Below are 24,519 nucleotides of genomic sequence, written 5' to 3' on the forward strand. Positions count from 1 at the left end.
AAGATATAAGGGACAGGGGACATCATTTCAATACCAACAAGCCCCTCTCATCCCAGGCCTCATTAGCCCCCATAATTGTTTCTTGGCCCAGTCGCAAGGTTAACTTCAATTCAACTACATTGGTATTTGGGATAAATGGAAATCTCACAATTTGGATATCAGCAGTCAAAAAATACATAAGAGAGGGAATAGATTACATTTCCTTTAAAACAGTTGAACGATTCAAAGGAGATGCACCAGTATCAATCAGACACTTTCTTGAAAGATATACATTGAGCTATGAATCTGGAGGTGAAGTTTTTGCAACTGGCTGCTGCAAGTCCATAACTTATTTTTCAAAGATGAGTTAGAGTCAGAGTTGGATAACCAAGGTACCCCACCTACTGGCCCAATAGCCTGAAGGGGGACCAAGGTTAATCCATGATTCTCCGAATGCTGCAAGTCATTACCAGCACATTGAGTTGGTTCGATTGACACACAAATCTTAGGCTCCTGATTCAGCTGAACTGGCGGGCTTACGTTTGTTTGGCTTAGTTTTTGCCCCACCTTCAGAAAGATTGCAGCCAATTTTAGGGTGAATTTGGCCTGCTTCAATTTCGGAACAGCTTTCAGAAAGATGGGGGCAATTTTTCTGGCCGGAATAATAGGATCAGTTTGTATGGCCACTGCAGATGTTTGTTTTTTCTCCTCCTCCGGACACTCTTCCTTATGCTGTTTTTGAGTTTTAGAAGCAGATTTGCCCCTTTTATCCTTTCCACTGTTTGGGACTCCTGGAGAGTCTACATCCATCTCCGGTGTGGATTTCCCCTTCAGATTTTAAACAAACCGACTTGTATCTGAATTCCGGTTCTTCTGTCTTTTTTTCTTTAATTTGCCTACAACTTAGACTGAGGGATCAGATAAACCGTCAATTGCTTTTTTTCCGCCTTTTGGTCTCCCATTGGATTTCTTTTTCCCAAACTGTACCTCTGATTCTGCTGCCGGCAGAAGATTTGAATCCACCACCTTATCCATACTATCAGGATGGCTCACTCTCTGCAACTTGTGTTAAGCAGAATAATTCCTCCATTACAGACGCGGAGAGGGGAGCATCAACCATATCATCCACTACAGTGTTATTTTCCTGAAAGGGATGACTAGCTTCAGAAAGTTGTTGAGGAAGGCAATCAAGTTTGGAGAATAGAGATCCAATCTCCTATTTGGCCTCTATGCACTTTTCTGTTAGGTTGTCTAGTTTGGATGAATGCACTCTAGATGCTGAGCGAATTTCACCCAAAATCTCAGAGACTGATTCTGTTATGCTCACCTGGCTCCCACAGGGGTGTCGATCGGACCCGGACAGCTGCGACCTACTCCAACATGAAGCGTAGTGCAGAGATGACAGACTGGACTGGACCGCCTAACCTCGTCTGCTTGACCCATAGAAGTATTCTCCTGCAAGTGAAGAAAGGGATTTAGCCACCCGTGGATTCTAGTAATGGCACCCCACTGTTCTCCCCACTAATTACCACCGATTCACTTTCAGTAAGCTCACCTTATGTTTGTAAAGGATGAGCTCTCCATCCTGAGTGGAATGCAGGGGTGCATAGATACCAGTTACTTAACTGGTTTGAAGGCGTTGTAAGAGTTCCGGATGAATATTGACTCCGAGGTTCCAGCCGAGAACCCGTAAGTATAAAGTTCAAAGAGTTCAATATGTCCGATGTTCACTCTTGTACATTCCTTTCTTGTGTTGGAGCTGGGTCCAAGGGAAGATTGTCTTGTGGCAGCTGATGGTGTTCAGGTAAGAGTCTGTATTACCCAATACTGTCCGGCAAAAGATGCGTGTGTTTAAATTGCTGGTTTCTCTCTCCTTACAGGTGCGGCGTAAGAAGTTGCGGTTTGTTACAGAATAATGCCTCCGGTTGTTAATCAACTAAGTCTATGGTGGAGAGGTTGTATTTGTTGGCTTTTTCGGTTCACCTTATGTTTCTTTTGTCCCCTAGATGGTGGAATTTGGGGGAGAAAATGATGGAGGCTGTGCCGGGTCGAAAAATGCTGTGGGGACTGGTGAGTATAGCGCGGCGCTGCAGCTGGCGATGCGATGCGTGTAGAATAATGTCCTTTTCAAGTTCGAAGACGTGATGGATCCGGAATTCAGGTAAGGATTGAAATAATATCTGTTTTCTAACCTTTCCTTCTTCTTTCTTCTATTGCTAGGAGCTCTGGATTCGAGACGTGCGTGGCTGAAGACTGGATGCTGACTGCAGGCACGGTGAGCGTTACGCTGCTGGATGCAGAATAACACGAAGCATGTGCTGCTGTTCGGGCGTGGTTTAAATAGCCTCCAAAGTAGTTCCAGGTAAGAAGTCCCTAGAACCACACCCGAGTAAAAAATAGTCCCTGTAGTAAAATAGTCCCATCCAGGCCTCACGTTGGCTTGGATTCATTTGCAGCATGGTCTGCATGAGGTAGGTAAAGACTATGAGCCTGGCGCCTATGGAGCCAGGACTGATTTCTGTTATGATCCTGGCACCTAAGGCTAAGGACTGAACCCAGACAGCCCCCAGCCGGGGCTGCTGGGGTTTTATTAAATATCTGGAGGCCTACTCCCGGGGCTGATTGGCTCGATCCGGATGCCCGGGGGTAGGCCTCATGACAGATTCATTAAGTGCTGTTTTAATTGCCACCAAAGTAATTTCACTGAGTTCCAATTCCTTGGTAATTTCCAAGAGAGTACCAGCCTGCTGCTGAACTTCAAGTTTAAGATTTTCAAAAACTTTAACCAAAGAGGGTAAGACAAAGTTCAGGGCCATTATTGTGGGGGGTACAAGTTAATTTGAGCTCTCCACATTTGGAGGATTAGACTTCCTCAGCAGACTGGTGATTCTCACCACAGATTTAGCTTGCTGATTACCCTTCTTTTTCCCAAGTCATAGATGGAACATTAAATGCAAATGTTGATTCGATGTGGACTTGACTTTCCAATTCCAAAAGATCTTCATCACAGATATCTATCCCAGTTTGAACCTTTTGTAAGGCTTCTCCCATATGTGGAGAAATTCTTAGGTCCTTGGTAGCAGTTCTCTGTCTGGGTTCAAGATGATGTAATGAGCTACTAGGGAACAAGCTTCCTATGGTGTTCCTCATTGTAGATGTTGTTAGGGTATAGTTTAAGTTACCCTGAAGCAAGTCACGAATTGGATGACTAGGTGGCATTGACGCTCCCGGTTCAAAGTTCTCAGAATCAAGGGCCTCAGACAGCTCTGAGCAGATAGGTAATTGAGAGTCAGCAGGGTAGACGCTTTTTGGTGGAACACAAATGTCTCCCTCCGTCTTATACCGTTTAAATGTACTTTTCCCTGCAAAATTATTCAGCTGGATTGATGCCGTAGAACCGACCAAAGAAGAAGCAGTCGAGCCCATATCCTGGGGAGTGCTCCGTAAATTATACATTTTTGAAATTTTTGGAAAACACTAGCACGTTTCAATAGATGCGTGGGTCAAAGGCTCTACTCCTGCAGTCCCCACGAGAACATGCTGACAGTTTGGTTCAAATTTTAATACCCGCAAATCAATGGGTCACAGAGACAATGGTAAGGCCCAAGGCTATGATGTTGTCAGTGGTCCACAACACGAAACCCACCCACTTCAAATTCCGCTTGTGGAATAAGACCCCCCCCCATTTTAAACCTTCTCAAAGTGCAAGGGGGAGAAAAGCACAGGCATAATGCATTAATTGCCGCTGTGTTTCATAGACGTGGTGAGACTAGCACACCAGTCTCGGCAACAGCAGAACAGCTCAGCAATCAGAGTTTTGCAAAACACAGATAAAGAAGGAGGAGCCCCTTCAGAGAGCCCCCGTACTGTCCAAAGTTGAAAAGTCTCCCACCTCGGTATTGTTTTTTTCCCTTTCAGACAAATGGGAGCGAGTTTCCAGAGAGCTGGGTCCCTGAGCACCGTAGTTAGAGGGGTTTTAGCCGGTTATCGAGGTACTTACAAACCCATAGCAGTCCGTTACCTCTAATATGCTGTTATGGGGAACTGGATTGAGCCAAGTCAGGTACACCGCAGCAAAACTCACCACCCCTTGCCACCCAAACGTGCACGGGTTGCACCGACTGCTCCTACCACTCGACTCCACTCCGCTTTGCCCTGCGAAATTCTAGGCTTTTTAATGGCTCCTCCTTTTTTCACCAACAGCGTGGAAAGATTGCAGTAGCAATGGGACACACAATGCTTGCTGCACAGACTGCTCCTACCAATCGACTCCACTCCGCTTCGCTCCGTGAAATTCTAGGCTTTTTAATGGCTCCTCCTTTTTCACCAACAGCATGGAAAGACTGCAGCAGCAATGGGACACTCTCTGCTTGCTGCACAGACTGCTCCTACCACTCGACTCCTCTCCGCTTTGCAAAATTCTGGGCTTTTTAATGGCTCCTCCTTTTTTCACCAACAGAGTGGAAAGACTGCAGCAGCAATGGGACACACTCTGCTTGCTGCACAGACTGCTCCTACCAATCGACCTACCAATCGAATCCACTCCGCTTCGCTCCCTGAAATTCTAGGCTTTTTAATGGCTCCTCCTTTTTCACCAACCGCATGGAAAGACTGCAGCAGCAATGGGACACTCTCTGCTTGCTGCACAGACTGCTCCTACCACTCGACTCCTCTCCGCTTTGCAAAATTCTGGGCTTTTTAATGGCTCCTCCTTTTTTCACCAACAGTGTGGAAAGACTGCAGCAGCAATGAGACACACTCTGCTTGCTGCACAGATTGCTCCTACCACTCGACTCCGCTTCGCTCCGCGAAATTCTGGGCTTTTTTTATGGCTCCTCCTTTTTTCACCAACAGGGGGGAAAGACTGCCGCAGCAATGGGACACACTCTGCTTGCTGCACAGACTGCTCCTACCACTCGACTCCACTCTGCAATAATTTGCAATCTGAAATTGTTTGACTAAGGGCTGTAACAGTGCAGAAGGATGGTTCGGACACACTGATGACATTCTTTTGGTTGTAAACTTTTCTTAAATGATAAAAGGTTGGAAAATAGCCTCTCTGGTCCTAGTTCTAAGAGATGTTCCCCTGTCCCAAAACAATCTAGTTAATAAATCCGGATGTCAACTGAAACGCCAGTCACGGTAATGTCCAAAAACGTATCACTGATCCTAACACTAACAAAAGGACCGGTAAAGTTCTTCACCAACAGAAAGTTCCAGATTATCCTGGTTTTAAAAATGGATAAAACAAGTTCTCTTTTCCACAGTATAATATTCAAATATCCAGGGAATAGCCCATTTCCCCTGGATTTCCCCTAGTTCTCAAAGTTCCTGCAAATCTCTTTCTCTGGTTTACAATTGATGGACAGGTCTGGTTTACTCTCCTGCCAAACACTATTCAGGAAACTATTTTTAACAGTCCTTTTGTATTTTATTCCTTTTATCTTGGTGGGTCTCAGACCCTGTGTGGTTTCAGAATATAGTTTCTATAGCTATCATATGGGTGCGAGTCCCAGGCTCACAATGCAGTGCGCTGGTAGCTTGGTTTAGTCTCCTGCCAAACTTATGGCTCTCTCTGTTCTTTCTCTTCAGCTCTTAGGATCCAAGACTCTCTTAATCATTAATATTTGCTTCGGTGTGGGTCCCAGACGTGCACAATGAGTTCATCACATCTTGGTTCACACTCCTGCCCAGCTTGTGTCCCCTTTCAATTAGCTTCCCAGTCTCACATTGTGTTAACAGAGTGTGCAACTCTTCATTTATGTGCTCTGTATTTGTTTTCAAGGTTCCCCGGACCTCCAGCCTCTCTCGGTCTGCTGGCGTACCTTGTTTCTTGGTGAGTGGGTTCTGAGCAGCAGCCTGCTTCTGCGAGACTTCGGCATCATTCTGCGACTTGCTGTCATTGTTTGTTGCTTTGCCGGCTTTGGCATCCTTCCAGGGGCTCCTCCCCTTGCGGTTGCTGTGCTCAAGTGCTCAAGTGCTCAAGGGATGCCCATAGGTTGCTTTGGGTAGGTGGCTGTGCTGTTCTTGTGTGAGGAGTTCAACCATCCGCATGGTGGGTGTGGGCTTGCCTGTTTTTTTTTTTTAAATGTTTAAGTAAATGGATGATGGTAGACCTGCCTCAAGAAAATTTGTGGTGTTAATCCACATACATTTTCCTATGCTCACACCACAACAAATGCATAGACTTGTGTACTCTGGCATGAACACAGCCTACAGGCACAGTCTGCCTTTATCATATTTAGTTGGAATATGAGAGGAGAGCAGAGCACAATGTCATCCCAAGGAGGGGGGAAATATTCCCCCTGCCATAGACAGCTTAACTGACAAAGGCTCCATGGAACTGCCCTGCTCTTTTGTTAGGCCCTGCAGCTGGTGGCAGTGATTAACATAACAATAGAGGGTACTTCAAACAGGCCCCCATTAGGCCTTTCTGCAGAGGATAACAAAGGAGACAGGAAACACAACAGACCTTTCATATGTACCTGTGTCAACCTGAAGCCAGCTCCCGCCTCTCTCAATGACAGTGAACTGACATGTCTGTGTCTATTTGCAGTAGACAACCCCTGCTAGGTGGATTCCATTCATAAAATACAAGAATGTGGTTTACAGAAGCCAGAGAGTCTGGTCTCTCAGCATCTCAACAAGGGAGATCTACCACTTTAAAAGGAACGACACAGGAAGAACCATTAACCAGAGAGAATCTTTGATCACAGCAGGTAGGAAGGCGGTGGGTCTTAGTTTCACAGGGGAGTGAGCCCAGTGTTCTTTCTGTTGAGAGAAGGGTTCTGCTATATTGGTTCTGGGACACCCCTCATTCCTGTAGGACACGCTTATCTTTTCCTTTTGCAAAGCACTCTGGTTATGACCTCACACATACAGAAAATTGTTGGTAGGGACCCCAGGATTGGTTCACTAAGTTAGGCTCAGCCTTCACTGATCACTGAGGCCCCCTTGGAGGTCTGTGCCCCTCTTTAGGAGGATCATTTGAACACTTAATCTGAAGCACGAAGGTGAACTCATCCTTGGACCCTGGCTGATGGTACAGTCTGTCTTACAGCTTCCAGCAGTGACGGAAGGCCAGTAGCAGCCAAACAGGGAAGCAAGATCCATCCCCTTAACTTCCTCCAGGGAACGGAGGGAGAAAAGGAGAAAATAACTCAGAAGACCTTCCAAGCACTTCAGAACTGGTACCCAGCCAGCACACAGCATGCCCTGCTAGGCTCTACCGCACGCTCCCTGGACAGGGAGTGCCAGAAGGTCTCTGAACCAAAAACCAAGTAAAAGGCAGTTGCCTGAAACATGCACCCTTGCTCTGGGCTGTCTGCCTTAAAGGACAGCGCAAGCCCATTGAAGAGGCATGGAGAAGTGCACCAACAAGCACCTTAAAGGACATTCTCGAGCCAGTCGAGTACCTCGATCCTCAACGCTTACGACACTGACCGGCGTCAAGCCTCGATCTACCACCGTCAAGCCGCAGTCGGTGAATGAACCCAAGACATCTCAACCAGCGCTTCTGAACCATCGATCAGCACTGAGACAGTGATTCCTGATCTCGAGTCACTGTGAACTTCAGCCTGCAGCTATTCAGCAAACTTTGTCTTGAACTCTGTCAACGAGGCCTGAAAAGTGCCCTGAAACCGACTCGATGCTGTCGAGCACCAAGAACAACTGCAGCAATAGGTACATTACCCTGGTCCTTCCCAGAAAGCCACTAGACACATTTTAAGAGCCTTTGTTCCTTTTTTCTGAAGCCAAGAAGCCTTTAAAAAAACTATTCTGGTTATTACCAATACCAACTAACCTCCTGTCAGTATTCAGATTGCATCCCTTTTCCTTCTTAGAAACTGTATGTTCTATGCATTCCAAGACAGGGTGGGCTTTATTTAGTAGTGTTATTAGATTGTCTGTTGTGATATTAATAAAGTAGATATTTGTAAACAACCTTGATCACTGGGTAATAATTGTATTTTCGCTGTGTTGCAAATAACATTTGATCCACGACCTTCAGAGGAGATAACCACTGCTTATTATCATTCCTAAAGCCCACCCCTTCAAAGCTGCCAGAAGCATGGAAACTGCTCTCCTGAACATCTGTGAAGACCTGCTCTCCAACCTTGACTCTAACATCCCATCTGTTCTCATCCCACTCGATCCCTCTTCTGCCTTTGATACGGTCAACCATGACATCCTGCTCAACCGTCTCCATGACAACCTGGGCATCACCGATCAGGGCCTGGCCTGGCTGACCTCTTTCCCTTCTGATCAACTCTCCCAGGACCAACTTGGGTCCTTCCTTTCATCTATCTCATTCTCTGCCTGTGTTGTTCCCCAGGGGTCCAACCTCTCTGCCTGGCTGTTCAACCAATGCCTGGTACTCTTTATCCACTGCATTACCGTTCTCTGCGCCAACGTTCAGTGCTATGTGGATGACACTCAGCTCGTCTTCAGGGTTCCCGCCGCCACTTCCTCTCGTTCTCTCATCTCTGACTGTCTGTCTGCTATCCAGGAGTGGTGTGCGGCCAATGATCTCTGCCTTAATGCCAGCAAGACTGAGATTCTCCTCATCAGCACACCTGCACCCTCCTTTCCTGTCTCTCTCTGGCCCATCTGTGAGGCAAGAACCTCGAGGTCATCTTCGACTCCACACTTTTCTTCTCTCCTCACATCTCTGATGTCTCCAAGAAGTCAAACTACCAACTGCACCTCCTTAGAGGTATTCTTCCTTTGCTTTCCTTCCCCCAGAAGCTTACTGTCTCTCGAGCTCTGGTTTTCTCTAGACTTGACTATTGAACAGCCTCTTTCTAAATCTGCCTGCACCCTCTGCAACTCATCCAGAATGGGACTGCAAGACTTGTCCTTGGCCTTAAGCCCTGGGATCATATCTCTCCGGCCCTGAAATCTCTCCATTGGCGCCCAGTGGCTTCAATGATTAATTTCAAGACCCTTTGCATTGTCCACAAGTCTTTCTGGGGCCTGGGTCCAAAATATCTTCATCCCTCTCTCCGTAAATACCTTCCCACTCAAGCTCTTCACTCCTCCACCTCCAACTTCCTCAGGGTCAGTCACTTCTCCAGGCAACGAGTTGGGGGTAGATCTCTTTCCTTGGCTGAGGCCTCCCTCTGGAACAGCCTCCTAACACTCTTAAACGTGAGGAGAACCATATTCGTTTCCGCAAGACCCTCCTCTTTGCTTCTGCCTTCATTCTTCCTCTCCCCTGCTGATCTATCTGCTTCAGTACCCTGCACCTGGTTACCCTCTGAATGGGGCCCTTGTCCATGCTGACCCACACACTTCACCTGCACTGCCTCTTGGCAACCCTGCACTTGGGTCTGTATCTGTAACCCCATAGTCCCCTCACCTGCACTTGTCAGTGGGCCTAGTAAGATCGTTGTTTTGTCCCGCCTTGTTCCCCTCCCTTGCCTTGTCGTGCTCGGAAACACTTGTGTATGAGCGCGAAACAAATAAAATATCTGAGTAGCGCAGTGAGTGTGGTGAGAGTGTGATCTCAGGTGGACCTTATCGGAGTCTGTTTACACCGTGCATGTGCTGAGGAGGCAGTGCTACAACCTAGGAAAAGCACTGAAAGTACTGTCACTAGAGCGAGTAGCGGAGCGAGTGTGGCGAGAGTGTGTTCTCGTGTGGACCTTATCAGAGTCTGTTTACAATGTCCATGTGCTGAGGAGGCGGTGCTACAACCCAGGAAAAGCACTGGAAGTTCCTTCACTGGAGCGAGTAGCAGAGCGAGTGTGGTGAGAGTGTGTTCTCGTGTGGACCTTATCAGAGTAAGTTTACACTGTCCATGTGCTGAGGAGGCGGTGCTACAACCCAGGAAAAGCACTGAACGTACCTTCACTGGAGCGAGTAGTGGAGCGAGTGCGGCGAGAGTGTGTTCTTGTGTTCCCGTGGGACAGGGTGCGGGACGAGCTGCCGTACCTGGGACTTCTTTCTACTTTCTACTTCTGCGGTGGCCATAACGGCCCTTCAGGTACTTTCACCGGAAGTGTGTCAGTGATATCTGTGGTTGTTTGCTGGAAAAATAATCTTTGCCATTAGCGTGCAGAACGTCGGGAGTGTGATCCTTGTGGTCATAGCCTGACGGCATTCGTCACCCACTATCTCCGAGGGAGTGTGATGCATCGCGGCATAGCCCTCGACTAGCGAACAGAGCAATGATGTGTGTGCATGCTTCTTCTATCCATTCAATCCATATTAGACCATATTCACATTTAACTTCGCAATGCCATTTTGCTGCAAAATGCAGAAGCCGCGGTACAACCTCAGGATGGGTGGAGGCAGGGAACAATCTTCCCCCTCTATGAGGTGCACCGGATTGCCTAACAAAGCTAAGAGTAGCAATAAAGAGACTTCTCCAATACATAAGGGTATGATACCTGCATTTTTCCAGGCTAAAAAAACGATTGAAAAATGCACACTGATACAAGAGGAGGTTGAATGCTCCTATCATGTAGCGGGCATATCACAGGGTTCTATGAATTTCGATGACATTGACAACAATTCACTTTTGGACGTATGTCTATCTATTCAGAGACCTGTGACACCTGCAACAACTAGCCCCCTTGGGTGCAATGGGGGTGAAGCAACTGTGTGCTCAAGTGCTTTGTGCTGAAGAGAGCCCGGCCCCTAGCATGCTCTCTGGTCGGTTATCTTCATCTCCCAATTTAGTATTGGACTCAGAGGGAGCAGTGCAAATCGAGGAAACTGTTTCAATAGAAGCCTCCCTCACCAATCCTATTCCATATGTCGAACTGCAGTCATCTATGGCATCTCTTCAGTTTGCAGTGAAAATATTGCTTAAATTATGTGGGCGCATTCATGAGAATACCCAATTGTATGCTAAGGCAGACAATCTCCGACCTGAGAAGGAACAAGAAGTGGTGTGTAATTTCTCCCTGCTAGCCAATCAGAGCATGGCGGCTCATTTCCCTGACATCTAAATGAATGAAGTGAATGCCAATAATTCAGCAATATTCTTCTAACGGAAACAGTGCCGCTTGGCAAGACGGGCTGCCTTAAGGAACATTCCATGCGAAGTGGCCTCACCACTCCCTACCACCATTCCTTTGGGGACGAAGTAAAAAAAAAACACAGAAAAGAGCAGTTCATGCTAAAAAACGTCTAAGCCAAGGGAATGGTAGCTTAACAAGCTGGATAATTCCAGAAATAAATGGTGAGATTCCTAATGCTGGTGATGAAATCCAAGAATCTATTGTCTCAAAATGTGGGGCAGTCAGCGGTGAACTTCTCCACTCCTATTAAGAGAACGAAGAAACCTGCCCTTTGTGCTCCGGTGCATACTGACTCTCTGCTAGGAAATTCTCTACCAACCTGTAAGCAAGACATGTATTATAAAAAATGTCAGAAGAAATGGTTAGCTAGATTTGCATTCTTAACCCGACTCCCTTCAATTCCTCAATTGCGTGTCTTGCTTACCAAGGACTTTGAGTTCTTCTAACCCTTTAAAGGATCTAACCCTAATGTTTCAGCAATCCACTGTAAGTACCTAACTACGGCCCAACTGTTACGCAAACATCGGGACTCATTGTCAGTTAACGTGGAGATTGATGTTGATCCTGAACAGGTGGACCCACTTCTACCAACTGAGCCCAGCAAAAGGGGGGACAATAATTTAAGAAAGCCTGTCCTCCCAGCGAATACATGAATTTCAGTTATCAGATATTCAATCCATGCTAAAGTGGCTTGCTGACTCGTTACCGGTAGTTGTACATAAACAATTAGTTTTCACACTATTGTCCTGGAACACCCAGGGTTTTACACATTTCTTGTCATGTATATGCTCATTATCTTATATCACTGACCATACGTTTTTTTTCCTTCAGGAAACATGGCTAACTGTCCCCATTGTTGTGGATGGGTACACTTTACATCAATCCCGAGGTCAGAAAAGCGCCCTGCTCAGACCCTGTGGTGGGCTTATTACAGGGGTGACCAATACACTGAAGTCTTGTAAGATTATGACCACCCCTGGAGAATTTATTTTGGCTGTGGAGGTAACTATCCCAGTTAAAGATCATTGGGAAAAATTGCTTCTGGTCAATGTATATAATCCTGCGGGGGTGATCCAGAGAGAACAGCTTCATGAGGAGTTACATGACCTATTTGTTAACTGGGCCAATGGTCTTATAAATCAACATCTTGTGATTGGTGGGGACTTTAATTGTCACATGGCAGGAGCGGTTAGCGTAGCTAACAATCCTGTCCTGCGGCCTAAAATTTCCATGAAATATGCAGTGGTGGATTTAGAGGGATCCAACTGGTTACATTTCTTTAACAGCTGGGAACTCAAGATGGTATATGGACGAACTAAAAGTGATTCCCGGGAAATGCCACCTGGAGAAGGGACAACACCCAGAGCACTTTAGATTACATATTTGTTAGCTGTGAGGTAACTGCTATGGTGGAGGACATGGTTATCAGCCAAAACGAGTGGAGTGATCATGAAGCACTTATCCTTGGTCTTGGTGGTTTTACTTTAAACCCCTGTATTAAACCATTAGGTGATGTGATGACAAACCACTCAGCAAACCGAATTATCTGGTCTGAGAAGAATATCCTTAAGGCGGGAAGAGCCACATACCATCTGTTAACTGCAAACCTCAAAAGGTTTGAGGATATGTCTTTATAAGAAATTGAGTCATGGCTAACCTCCTTTTCTTGCTCCCATACAACATCTAAGTTCAGAATGGCATTAAGTGAACATGAGACAGTAAATGCATATGACAAAATAATTAGGGATGCTAAGCGCAAATTAAGGGGTGACATCTGGAATGCCAAGATATCTGCGCGATCATATGCATCGTTCTCCAAGGCATCAAGAAAGCTAAAAAATAAGTATCATTCATGGCTTAAGCAGTGGAGACGTTATTGTAAGGATGTTCTTTGGCAGCAAATGGTGGTGACACTTTGTAATGGGAATTCTCATAGTATCTGGTCACTCCTGGGTGAGGCTAAGGGAACTAAGCAGCAGTCTTGTATTAATCATATTAGTGCTCCTACTTGGATGTCGTTCCTTACTAAACGTAATTCCCTTTAGAGTTCGCAAGAGCAAATAGTGTGTGACCCTAAGCCTGCTTGCCCTCCTTTCTCTGTAAAGGTTGAAGATCTAGTAATTAAAATCAATAAGCTTAAATCATCTATGGCTCTGGGTCCTAATGGGCTGTCAAACGTGGCATTTAAGAACAACCCCCATTTTTGGTCCTGTTTGCTCAAAATTCTTTTTGATAAAGTGCTTGCAGAGGCCTTGTTATGGTGCTGAAAAAGGGTATTAAAACTGAACCCGGAAATTACTGGCTTCTCTCTATGATGGATTGCTCTGGGAAACTCTTTGCTTCACTTCTCCAACAGGAATTACAGGCTCTGGTTGTCGAAGAGGGAATTCTGGATCGCTTCCAGAGTGGATTTAGGGCTGACTATTCTACAGCCCACAATTTAGTAGTGTTGGATGCTTTGACCACCAGAGCGCTTCCCCCTATTAGTCCTCCACTGTATGCCCTATTCATTGACTTTAAAACCGCGTTTGATGCAGTGTGTAGGAAGCAACCCTGGAACAAATTATACTCTATGGGTTGTCCCTCTGGAATAGTGTATTACTGCAAATTGCTACAATGGAACACTAATGTGTGTCTTAGACTCGATGCACAGGGGACGATGACTGAATCTATCAGTCAGAATTGTGGGGTAAAACAGCGAAGCGTAACAGAACCCCTGTTATACAATTTATTTGTGTACAATCTCCCTGCTTCTTTTCCGTTGGTTCATAACTGTCACCCCAAAATTGGTACAACTCACTGAATAGTTTTAGCATATGCCGACGACTTAGTAATTCTCGATCACATGTTTGGTGGCCTAGAGAGATCAACAGAAGCACTATAGGTCTATGCAGATACCAACGGCCTGCTTATTAATCAGGACAAAACCTTGCTGATGAGCTTTTCTGACAAAAAGATTGCCAGATTATGCCTTCATATTCGGGCCACAGAGATCGCATACACCCCCAGTATAAATATCTTGGAGTGGAATTTGACTCTTATGGAGGGTATAACACCTGTATTCAGTTACACATGTGGAAGGCGACATAGCTGACTCCTCTAATTTGTCAATTCACCAAAAAAGAGGTGGGCATTCCCTATGGGGTGCCTGTCAACTTTATATGCAGTGTAGGAAGGTTCTGGAGGAAGCTAATAGGGCTCCCAACCTGTGTACCTATGGCAATAATTAGATTAGAATTGGGCATCCTTTCATTGAAATCATTGGTGCTTAAAACAAGAGCTCAATTATATGTTAAGATCCTCAATTCACCCTCCAATCAGCTCCTAAGTAGTATGGGCGAAGAGGGACGCAGAAACCAGGAGAAATCGCTCCTAAGGAAGAGCATGAATATCCTTTTTTATGATATAGGGTGTATGCCCATTTAGGGGTCCGATTATACCAGTATGAATTATGGCCTGGGGAAATGTGTTGATCTCTGGGACTGGCATGAACATTTTGTACATCTAGGTCGACTGAAAAGCTATGCATTCCTTCAAAATGTACTTTATACTTTCAAGAAAGCACAATGCTATCTGAACCTATGCTATCTGAACCTATGCCCTTCCCCCAGCCTCAGAAGATTCATTCTCCTGTTAAGAATCAACCACTTGCCAGTTCTGTCTGTAGTCGGCGTAGTGCGCTCAATTGTAAAACCGGAAGGTTTTTGATGGATATGCTCTAATAGAGAGCAGATCGAGACAGTGACCAACTTGAGACTATTAAAGATTGTGCATTTTGGAACTGGTGCATTAACACCAGTAATCTAAGTTTGCTCATGTCCTTACATTGTATTTTGTATGCCTGGTGCCTGGTATTAGGACCTTTTGTTTTCCTCTGTCTAATGAATTATGTATGCACAGAGCGTGTGGTTATGAGCATCTTTACTGAGCCCATTGGCTCATCATTGTGTTATTGGTCCGTGCACTCTGTCATGTCATGAATTCTGAACTTAGTTGAATTTTATTGAATTACTGTGTGTCCGTATTCTCGTTTTAAATGTATTTTAATTACATATTATGTCTTCTTTTTATATTAAGAATTATTTGTTGTTTTATTATGTGTAAAGTATTTTTCAAAACTGCATCACATTAAATAACTAATAAATACAATATCATATAACATCATATCATTGCGCAATCGCATCCTGATCCATCCCTACTGTCCTCAAGGAATTATGGATCTCCCCTTTGCTAAAGAAACCTTCCCTAGGCCCTTTTACCCCCACCAACTACCCCCTTATAACTACAGTCCTGTTTCTCCTGAAAGTTATCGATAGAGTGACATACCTACAAATCCGAGACTTCCTTGAATCCGACCACATTCTTGGAACCAGGCAATCAGGTTTCAGCCCTAGACATGGAACAGAGGCAGTCCTTTTAGACCTCAAGAACCAACTGGATGATGCTATTATTGCTGGAAAACTGTCCCTCCTTCGCCCCCTTGACTTCTCGGAGGCTTGTGACCTGTTTAACCACCACATACTGTGCTGTCACATCATAACCTCTGCGCATTTCTCACCTGCTGCAGCTAAATGGATAGCTTCTTTCCCATCTCACAGAAATCGAGGGTCTTTGCTGGCAATGCAATGGCTGACCCCAACACTATCTTGTGTGGTATCCCCCAAGGCTCCGGTATCTCACCCACTTTGTACAATATTTATACAAAAGCCACTCTTTTAGCTCCTGGATTCTCTTGTATACATATACAAACTACGCCAAGGACAGACAAATTCTTATCCCACAGTCTGGGGACTACATCCAAGATACGATCACGGTGAACTCCATCTATGAGAATATCGAAACATGGATGGCCGAGCATAGCCTCTGTTTAAATTATGAAAGAACAGAGCTCCTGCTCATTGGCTCCCCAGCCGCCTAGTCAAATTAGAGAGTTCCTTCAAATCTTTCACCATTGACGGCCACAACACCCCAGTGGCTCCTGCAGTAAAAACCTTGGGGTCCACCTCTACACCAGCCTTAAAATGACACGACAGATCAACCATATCACCTTTTATAATAATAATTGTTCCTCCACATCAGCATACGCCAACAAGCTTATTTATGCTTGCAAACCATTCCTCTGCACTGAAAATTGCATCACTGTCAAAAGGGCACTTGTGGGGTCCAAACTGGATTACGATAACCCTCTACTCTGTGGTACGGCTGAAAAAACCTGAACAATCTACAAAGCACACAGAACAATGCTCTTCGGGCAGCTATGGACTTGGGGAAAAAATGACCATATTTTCAAAGCCAGCAGATCCGTGCATGGCTCCCTGTCCGAGGGAGAATCAAGTTTAAGACCCTTTCCATTACCCAGGTAAAAAGACAAGCGTCCACAAGGCCACATTGCATGGCCTACATTCACTGCCTGTCCACACCCAGATACAATCACAAAAGAGCAGGAGGATCCAGCTTCCCAGTGCGCACCTCCAGCCTTTGGAACAAGCCCTCCCCATACTAAGCGCTGAACCCTTTTACCTGTTATTCAGAACGAAGTTAAAAACCCACCTTTTCCATTAACCATTTACCTACTGCCTTCCACCATCTTTCTCTGTATGTAACTAGCACTTAGATACCTTTGGGCTTTGCACACGGCTATAAATCAATAAATACAGAAATACATAAGCCATCCACTTTACCAAAATTGGACAAGGAGGCTTATCATTTTAATTGTATATTTGTTTAATCCAAACTGTTCTAATCCATTCTGGTGTATTAGAGGTGTTGGGCAGATGGATGGTTTAGAAACTGATATTCACCCCTGGACAACTGGTACCCCCAGAATATGATCCATGACACTCTGCGTCCTGAACTGTACGCTGCCTGTCTCTGTCCTCTGTGCTCGGCATCTAGCTTTCCTTCTCCGGGTCTGCTGGGGTAGCATTCCCAGCTGCTTCTCGGCTGCCACCGGTTCTTGCAGCCAGTGTTACTGTATTGCTAGAAATTCCTCCCAGGAGAGGGGATCTCCCCTTGTGTCTAAGCAAGTTCAGCAGTCTGTGAGCCCCATCTTTCCTCCATGGGTTTGCCAGGGACCACAATGCTTCTAGGTAAGCATCCCGGTCTTCCCTTTTCTGACTTCTCTGGATTGGCTTCACTCCTTCCCCATGGTTTCCCCGGGGAGGGCTATGAAATGATATTTTATTTGTATCGCGCTCACACACAACTGTTTCAAAGTGTTTCATGAGCTCCTCTCATACTTCCTGAGTCTCTCTTCCCTTTTACACTGGCTCTGCCCCATAGGATTTGGGGAAACACTAGATTGCTCAATGTGGTGTCTACAGGTAATCGTTATGCTTATGCACATCTCCCTCATCACAGTACTGATTGTATGGCTTCCTTGTGTGTCACTGGGGTTCTTCTTCGTCACAGTACTGGGATGGGATTCTTCACTTAGTTATTTGCTTTTCTTCCTCATCCCAGTACTTTCTAGGGGAAAGGTAGGGTGACAATGCTTATGAGCCTACTATAGAAGGGGTTGTTCTAAGGGTTGTAGGAAGGAGGTCCCTAATCCCATAAGGGGCTTCCTCTCCCATGCGATCCTCCCCAGCTGCAAAACCACCAGGGTGACTTTTGTACTGTGAAAGCACCTTCCTGGCCGCATGGGAAATGTCTCCTCCTACGGGAGAAGAGACAACATCCACAGATTTGTCACAAGAAGTTATCCAAAACAACAAAAGACTACAAATATCAAGAACTGCTCATTAAAAAAAAAAAAAAACTTGTTTTGTTTCTTTATCCGTTCATCAATAATCATTATATTTTGTGATTAAAACATACTATAAGATTGTTCATTGGTACAAGATTTTACACTGAATCAAAGTTAAAGATGAGATTAAAATTGATTTAAGGTATGTTTGGACTGGGATTACTGGTCGATTAGTATGGTAAGAATGTTGATGGTTTAGTAAAAGATTGTGTTTTCTGTTATTAGAGTGAGAAGCTCTGCTAGACAGTCACGAACCTCTGACCCTGCTGGAATATTTTATTCTACCTGGGAAGTGCATTGGAATGGATATGGTGGTTACTGAAGGCACACGTGGTTAGGACATTTTTATTACACAAGGAGCTTATTTACAGCTGCACCCAAGCCATTTCCTTTTAGAAGACTGATTAAAAATAACACTGCATCCCATTTGCAGCAAAGATCTAACTGAAAACAATCCCTTGGTGTGTGATTGATGAAGACGGGAAGGTAATGAGTGGGAAGCGCCATTGGAACCAGCATAGCCATTCTCTGGGGCGGTCAATCGGTGGGTAAAAGGCCAAACAAGTCCTAAGCCTGAGAGTGCTCCTCAAATCCCATCCCCATCTTTACTCACTTCCCATGGCAATAGTTGCAACAAAAATAAAGTAAATACTTTTGCCTCCTGGCAGTGTAAGCACCTGTGACACGTCATTGCCAAATTAGCTGAATGGAGGATAGAGCGATTTGAGGATCCTCCCCATTATGCCAAAGGGCCCAACCATCACTGGCACTAGGAGGCATCTGGTCTATGTAGTCTCTCTCATGACAAGCCATGGAGCCAGGCAGTGGCCTTCATCACAATGCCTACCTACCATCAACAGGATACTAATTATAAATAGCACAGTTATTCATGGCGAGTGGCATAGGCGCTCACCTTACATGGTGTCTTTTCCTCCTCCTTTCTACACCCTGTGCCCTGTGCTCTTTTTCATGCCTCTGTAGGTCAATGTGGAGCAGGAGCAGCTGCATGCCCCAGGTCGCAATGGCTAGTGGCAGCATGGTGTTGGAAAGTGTGTTTGGGGATGGCATGTGCCTTTTGTACCTTTCTTGAGTGGATTGGGTGCACATGTGGCTTTATTTCCAGCACCTGTAGGCGTTTATCTCCTCCTGAAGGGTGGAGGCAACTACACTGTTTTTCTGGCAGAATTTCTTCCCATTTCCAGCAGTATTACAATGGTATTTCTACTTGTAAAATGGCAGAAATACCATTTTGGGCTGGGTGGTAATTCTGCCATATGTATCGGCAGTAATTCCTCTTGGGCTAATTCTGACAGCACTAATTCCGCTGGCGTAATTACCACTTTCTCATAATTCTAAGGAACGGTAATAGTGGAGGTAATTCTATTACTGCCACTTTTACTGTGTACTGCCCAACTCGTAATGATCCCCCAGTTTGGGTATTATCAGGAGAGTTTGTGATGTAATACCGAGGACAACTTGTGCCAAAAATGGCATTTTATTTGGATGCATTCAGGTACAAATGAGCAAAATGTTACATCGTTTGCGTCTTAACCTAAAAAATAAAATAGATTAAAAATCAATAACCTTATAGTGGAAAATGCTATGAATTTGAAAGTAATTGTGTTGTGTAGAAACAAAAAGACCATTTCACTAAATATAAAATTTGCTTGTTTTACAAATATTAGAATTATGAAAGAACATTACAAATTAATAACTCCAGAAAGAAATATTCCACCAAATCATGCCATGTATCAATTTTGCATGACAACAAATAGCCCTTGATGGTCTTTGTTTTTTAAAATGATCACATTCATGTCAAAGGTTATAGGGACAAAAGGAAACAACCGTTTTGCATGAGAAGAAGAATGGCCCCACCTCTTAGGTCACAAGATTAAGGGAGTAGCCAATCGGAGGGTTTTTGATTATACAAGAGACTGTATGCATATATAGGAAGATTAGCAGATTATTAATATTAACAAAAGAAGATGGCTGGCTGGAGGAGTGATACCAACAGAAGGGCTGGATTTTAATTGATGTTAGAGGCTGCATAGTGGATGGTCTCTATTCTAAAGCAAATGAGCAGATGAACAATCCATATGGGAGCCAGTCCAGAACAGCTTGCAGACCTTGCTGATTGAGGTACTTCATTCTCAAAAAATAGAAAGTCACATTTGAAAGTAAGTACATAAGCCACAAAGTAAATCCACATTGTCTTAGTGCCCTGTCCATGATCACACCTCAGAGTGAGGTTGGTGTCAGAGCAAACAGGGGGTGCTAGTTTTAAAGGGATACTGGCAGAGTGCAAGATTAAAAAAAAGAACTGTGTTCCTCACTGTCATCAAGTGCAAAGTAAGATTTAATTTCCATAAAGCCTAGTGCATTGTTCTTTGCATGGACAGTGTAAAACGGATAGCATTTTGTGCAATCAAAGCGCAGTCGCTATTCTGGGCAATGAACCAGTCATGACGGTCCATAGCATGACATAAAATGATTACTACATTGTTGCCAGTGCAAGACGTAGCCATGAAAAGGTTTGTGGACTAAAGGTGTCTTAGAAGATTTCTTTATATTCACAGAAGATAGTGCACAATTTCATACTCTTGAAACCCCTTATCGTGCCTTGAAACACTTGTGAAAAGGCGCGTTATAAATGCCATATCATATCATATCATATCCTGAAATACACAGGTGGATTGCTATGTGAATTAAAAGAGCAGGAGTGCTTAGATCCATTTAAACTAAACACTTTTCCAGATTCCATTAGGGGAACTGAAATTGAGTTTACTTTGGAATTAAGACAATTACTTCCCTATTGTAAGCATAGACATGTTGGGGAACATTGCACCACATGTATTTGCGAAGCTGTGCATTTTATAGCAATTTTTTGATTCTGTAATTGGTGAGTGTCATTGGGGAAAGTAAACTGAATTTTGATGCATTTGAAAATGTGGTTTTATACCTCATGTTAAAATGCTTTTGTGGAGTTAAGGATTGAGACAGCTATACATCGACAATTGATGGAAGTGTAATTAGAATGTCTAGTATTATTAAGCACTTAATATATATAGAATTGGCCATGGAAATGAATTTCTTTATGTAGAAAATAGTGAGATGCATCCAAAAAGGTACATTTTGTTTTTGTAGACGATCTGTTTGTGATAGTGCAGCATTATGGTGGCTTCCCTGGCATAAAGCTGGAGACCACCTTTGTCTGGATTTAATTTACATTTCTTTAAATAAATGTGAGTTGTAACTGCACTGCCTTTTATTTTACCATGAATAGTGGGGTGGAACTATATCAGTAGGGGCGTGAGATATTGGAGACCCCCACCTAGCATGGAATCTATAATGTAAACCAGAAAATATCTCACATCCTGTTAGCCCTGATGACACTAGACTGAATCAATGCCCCGAACTGAGTGCCACACGGTGCACAGTTCCAATAGAGGCAAAACTTGCCATGATACCCCAAAATGCTACACTTTCCCCAAACAAACTTGACAACTTGCTGGACCTGAGGCCAAGGCATGATGTCGACCAGCTTTACCAAATTCCCATTTTCTAGGAAACCGAGCTGTTCACTAGGCTAAGCTGTGCAGAAGTGTCACATGCACTAGAACAGACTTCAGTGATCTGTCAGGAACCTTCTATGGGTGCTTTGAAAGGTGCTTTGAAAGGCTATCCATTACACTAATCATGTCCTGGTCATGGAGTGAACATTATTTTGTCAAGCTGTACAGCTCTAAATACATTTCTAGCATCACTCTACTGAGGTTGTCTCAAACATAAACAATTCTCTTTAGGATTTCAATGTTATTAAAACCAGCAACAGAACATGTGACACATCAAGATGTTACACTTAAAATTGAACAATGATTGAGTGACATACATGGTTGACAAATGGTAAGGCATTGCCGGCCTACACTGAGTATTATTTCCTGCAAATAAGATTCAGCTGTCTAATTATCATTCAAATGCAAATTATCTTAGGGCCAGTGAGATTCATTTTACAACACCTCTCAATGGGTATCACTCTTTCCATAGTAGAGTTGTGGGTTGCAGCCTATTCATCAAGGAGTGAGTGTTCTGGGGACTTACATATTCTCAGCATGTTTTGGGGCAAAATTGTAACCCTCATAAGTCAGACTACATCATTGTGGGAAACCTCCAGTCCATTTTCAAACCGTGCCTAAAATGGCAGACCTGTTCACATTCCCACAACATATGGATCATGAACCCAGATGCCAGTACACAAATCCAGTTAGGATACTTTTGCAGGTCTGTTGAACTGCGGGCCTGGAGGGTCGGGAACCTGACGGGTGTTCAGGATACTAATGGGGGGTATCCTGAAAACCTGACATAGATCCCGTCCTCGAGGACTGGAGTAGGACAACCCTGCATTGGAGCCTTCAGAAGCATCTGCACTAGAGTAATATGCCCTGCACAAACTCTTCTCTTGGTGTAACCTTAATCCAAAATCTATAAAGGTTTACTTGATGTTAGCACACCTCTCCAGACCATGTCTCTAGCAATCATTTTGTAAGTAAAACAAAGGGGCACCTGGCTTTCCCTGACCATTCCAGGTAATGTAAAATGTATCAAAAACAATTGGTCAGGGCGAATCTGGACAAGACAGCATATAGAAGAATGAATCTATTCTGACAATTTTTTATCACAATTATTGTGTATTTTCTGTGTAATAATGCAATGTGTAAAGTATACAAAGCATTCCATACCATCAAGGTATAGTGAGTCTAACTCCATCCACATAAAACCTACAATTTTTCACAAATCTTACATTAAGAATGACATCGCGTGATTTATATCGACAAGCTTTGTGTTGCCAAGTTTTTTTTATAATAACACAATACACAAAACAAATAATGTTTTTTTGCCACTTTAAAACAAAAAAATCAAGTCAACACAAAGGTGTTTTGGCCTATCAGCTTCAGTTGTAATGGCCTTCATCAGGATGCGAGTAGTGAAAGTGCTGCCTGTGGTGTGTATCTATAATAATTTGGCACTTTATAGCTACGAACCCTCAGATATCTGAGCGCCGCTTATTCGACCTCGGAAGGATGAAAGGTTGACTTTGGCCCCTGCCAGGATTCGAACCTGCAGTGCTGATTTATCGACTTCGGAAGGATGAAAGGCTGAGTTTGGCCCCTGCCAGGATTCGAACCTGCAGTGCTGATTTATCGACTTCGGAAGGATGAAAGGCTGAGTTTGGCCCCGCCGGGATTCAAACCTGCAGTGCTGATTTATCGACTTCGGAAGGATGAAAGGCTGAGTTTGGCCCCTGCCAGGATTCGAACCTGCAGTGCTGATTTATCGACTTCGGAAGGATGAAAGGCTGAGTTTGGCCCCACCGGGATTTGAACCTGCGTTAGCAGGCTCTGCACTGGATGTCAAAGCGAGCGCACTACTCGCTGTGCCACTTGACCGATTATAACAATTAGAAAATTAATAAAATGAATGCTCTCTGTCCAGAGTATTCCTTAAAAACAAGCTCCAAATTTGGCAAAAACATGAACCCCTCTGGCCAGCGAAAGACCTTACCGTATTACAGAAATGGAACACGGAGCGTTCGGGATGCCTCCAGAATCTGCCCGATGCATGTGTGCTCAGCGAAGCAGAAAGTGTTCACCTGCAGGGGAAAAACACAGGATGATCTTTCCTGCACTTTCCTATTGCAACATAAATAAATTGTGCTACTCAATAACTGCTTTGGGTTTATGTGGTATTCCACAGCTATCTTGCTTCATGGAATCACTGGTAAATGATTCAACAGATACATTTGTCTCCAGTATTTGGACGTCAGTACTATTTTACAGAAAAAGATAGAGGGATACGAAGCCACATCACTATATTGCTTCAGTGTGTGGGACACAAGATTTACATTGTGAGCACAAGTCTTATCTCTATCTGTGGGGGATTCCCAGTGGCGTGGTATCATCAAGAGAGCGATGGTGCTGGAGTAGCTTTCGCTCATGCACCTTCCCCTTTACTTTTCTCGTGTGCGGTGCATGGGTTCGCCTATAAAGGAGTTGGAAAATATAGAATATATCACTGGTGTCTCCCATAGCGGCTAGAACACTAGTGTGTGTTGATGTTGCTTCTAAGTGGTTACCACTTAGTTGGTCGGCTGGCCTGTCTACTGGGTCCTGCAGCAGGGCATGTCGGACAGCGCTTCATTTTTCCGCATTTCTTGACACGGAATATGTCAGACAGCGCTTCATTTTTCCGCATTTCTTGACACGGAATATGTTACCAAGGTATCCCTGCGTGCTGGGATACCATTCAAAACTGTGAAAATGTGGCGACCATGTTAAGATGGTTTTTCTAAATGTAATGTGGCCATACCTTTAAACGTATCTCCTTGTACGAGTCATTCTTCTATATGTTGTCTTGTCCAGATTCGGTCTAGTAATCATTCCTCCACTGCAGGTTTGCTTCTCAGTGGCTTATAGGTCAGGCAAGCTATTTGTGGTTTATCCGTGCCGTATTTAGCACCGAGGCGGTTTAGAGCCATGGATTTTAACAGCTGCTAAAAGCAGCCATTAAAATTGGAATCAGGCGTTAAGGGTTAACGACGGTGTTAACCCTTAATGCCTGGGTTGTAATGAGGCCCCTAGTCTTCATTCTAATCATATTCATTGTATTGTCTTTATTGTGTCATCACAGCACAAATTATATCTCCCCACACCTGGGGGCTAATCAGTGTTCACAGACTTCCCTTTTGCGCTTACTGCACAACTAATC

The 24,519-nt window shown here is 44.3% G+C and overlaps 1 long non-coding RNA gene across 1 annotated transcript in view; it reads right to left on the reverse strand.

The window, feature by feature from the left end:
• The window catches only part of LOC138511000 (uncharacterized), a 252,151-nt gene extending 227,934 nt beyond the window's left edge, over positions 1 to 24,217 (reverse strand). Inside the window, exons 1-2 of the long non-coding RNA XR_011280526.1 lie at positions 24,121 to 24,217; positions 23,317 to 23,404 (exon numbers count right to left, since the gene is read on the reverse strand). This is a non-coding gene — a long non-coding RNA (uncharacterized lncRNA). The remainder of the gene's footprint in view (positions 1 to 23,316; positions 23,405 to 24,120) is intronic.
• Between the last annotated feature and the right edge of the window lie 302 nt (positions 24,218 to 24,519).

The sequence above is a fragment of the Ambystoma mexicanum genome, chromosome 6p (assembly GCF_040938575.1).
Source record: "Ambystoma mexicanum isolate Mex_15411 chromosome 6p, UKY_AmexF1_1, whole genome shotgun sequence".
NCBI lineage: Eukaryota > Metazoa > Chordata > Amphibia > Caudata > Ambystomatidae > Ambystoma > Ambystoma mexicanum.